We start from the raw sequence: 2,671 nt of genomic DNA, 5'->3' as shown, positions 1-2,671 counted from the left end.
GTTGACTGGAGAGTGAGTTGGGGGTTGAGACCAAAGTAGCTGCCAAACACTTATTAATAAACTCATAACTGCCTGGCAAGAGCAGGCTGTTCCAGTCAAAGACCCACTGGGGCCCGTGTGGGGAGAAAGTTTCCCACGGACAGATGCACGGTCAGACTGTAGAGTTAAGGAATTATTCAGAGGCATTCAAAAGTCAACTTAGGATCTGAGGTCTGAGATCCATGTTTTGGATTTGAGGATTACAACGTGGCATCTCTAGGCACAGGGGGTAAAGGGCATTCCTAAAAACACTCCACTGAAATGGAGCCAATTATAGATAGAAACACAGAAAGCGACCATAGAAATAGCCTCTGCTGGTGAGATAAAAGCTGCCCTGCTTATTTTGTAGAGACAAGTATGAGGCTGAGGATGATATTGAAATAATATGAGTGAGTGTCACACTTACAGAGAGTGACAAGTAAGGAAGACTTATATTGGGGGAGCTTATTTCAAGAGTCCTTATGTTTTCTCGCTTCGCAGTTTCCTTGGATTTGGGTTGGTATCTAAATCATGGTGGCAGCTGCTGTGGTCTTCCTCGACGCCCTGCTGTGCCCTACTATGCTCCACTATGCCCTGCTATGCCCTACTAAGCCCTACTATGCCCTACTATGCCCCTGTGTCCAAACCGGCAACAACAGATGCTCACAAAGAGCTTTGGTATGTCAAAGGGTTTCTGGCTAAAGGAAGTTTTTCCTCGCCAGTGTTGCACCAAATGCTTGCTTGTGGAAAATTGTTGGGTCTTTGTAAATTAAAGAACAGGGTTGGCTATAGACATACTCTATCTGTAAAGGGTCTTGAGATTACTTGTTATTATTTGATCGTATAAATAAAAATGATTTGAATCGAACTGAACAAGACTAGTTATACATTTATAAAGTACACAGGTCTCCTTTTCCATGTGGGTCAGACACAGCCAGCGACATGAAATGAGTTCTACAAAGAGAGCAATCCTTGCAAGTCTGTTGGGTTTACTTGTGATTGCTAATGCATGTAAAAGTAAATGAAAATTAGGCAGGAGAAATGCAAATTCTGAGAGAAAAAAACAAAGCACTTGTCAGCGTATCCAGTCTGCTGGGAGCAGCAACAAGGTACCCTTGTGTATCTATATCATCATGTAAGCTACATTGTTATACAATATATAATATGTAAATGTTAAATGGAAAAGATACACAGTCACTGGAATCCAGCTCCATTGTTTGATTTGCATTGTTCTTTTAAGTTTATTGAACTGCACAAGTCTGTAAGATATGCTTTAGCTTTATTTTCATTGTGCATCATTTTTAATGGTATCAATGAAAGCTTAAACGCTCAGTCATTAAAGTTTAGGTTTCACTTATTTGTATTTACAACGCCACTGCACCCCAGGTTACACAAAAGCTCAAAGACTCTAATATGACTTCTGCTATTTAAAGCTGCTGTATATAGCTTGATTGAGTCTCAAAGCTGTGCTAATGACAGGAAACTCAACCCGCTTCCGGTAAATAATTAAATCACTGCAATGTTGCCCGTCTTTATCGTTGCATAATTTCTACTGTGTTTCTAACTGTGTTGACTCATTGTATGTTGATCAAGGACGTGTATGCAAGCAACACAATAAGCACAATTTATCAGTGGCTGGTAGATTTACCAAAAAAAAGCAATGGCAATCTATTGAGTGGCTGGTACAATCTAAACATTCAATAGCCATTTGGCTGATGGACGTAAAAGTTAATTTTGAACCCTGCTCATAGGCCATATGTTGTGTTTCATATTAGTGGAGATAATCACAGCAACACTCTATTCAACTCTATTCTATTTCTATTCATATGGTACTTAGAATTGCAACTGTAGAACCAGGCAACCAGCCAACTTAGGGTGTGACCTTCCTTCAACCTGCATTCATCCTCAATGATATACTTTACAACCCTGTACAAAAAACACACAGCTACATTCCTTTAATATTACTATAACTTTTAGTGTCAGTCAATGGGTCTTTTCTTACACTTTTCTCCATACAGGTTTATATTCCTTTCTTACACTTTAATGCTGCTATTGTTTACTTGCACGTTGAGTACTGCTCTATTTTAACTTTCATTTATATGGATTATAATATGTTATATTGTTTTGTTTATGTCAGGGAGTGCCATGGTAATTTCATTTTGTTGCTGTCTTGCAGTATACATGCAGTATAATGACAATAAAAGTTTCTTATCCTTTTTCTATTATCTATTGTTATTGTGACCTTAATTTGGTCTTTGATAATAAACACGTTTATATAAAATTCCCATAAGTTCCCTATGGGAACTAGCATTGTATTATTCTAAATTCTGAACGTATAGATATCCTAATGTACATTTGTTGTATTGCCCTCTTTTCTATACTTACACTTTACAATCTTCACAATGTTCCTAAAGTCACTTAACTTTGCTTGGGATATAAAAGGTAAGTTGTTTAATATTAGTATATTAGCATAATTTATTGAGAATCATTATTATAAATGACTATTGCAAAGTTCAATAGTTCTTTTTCAAGAGGGTAAACATCACATCCTGACTTGTACACATTTTACACGACCACATTCAAGTGAAGCCTCATAAAACCACTGCATCAAGTGACGCCTGGACTGTTTCTTTATCTGGCAGCCTGGCTTGTG

At 37.7% G+C, this 2,671-nt stretch overlaps 1 protein-coding gene across 2 annotated transcripts in view; it reads right to left on the bottom strand.

The window, feature by feature from the left end:
• calcrl2 (calcitonin receptor-like 2) overlaps positions 1 to 2,671 on the bottom strand; it is a 26,452-nt gene that overhangs the window by 23,429 nt on the left and 352 nt on the right. The gene's annotated exons all lie outside the window — the stretch shown is intronic.

The sequence above is a fragment of the Etheostoma spectabile genome, chromosome 7, assembly GCF_008692095.1.
Source record: "Etheostoma spectabile isolate EspeVRDwgs_2016 chromosome 7, UIUC_Espe_1.0, whole genome shotgun sequence".
NCBI lineage: Eukaryota > Metazoa > Chordata > Actinopteri > Perciformes > Percidae > Etheostoma > Etheostoma spectabile.
The sequence above is the reverse complement of the archived record's forward strand: the minus strand, read 5'-3'. Positions and strand labels throughout refer to the sequence as shown.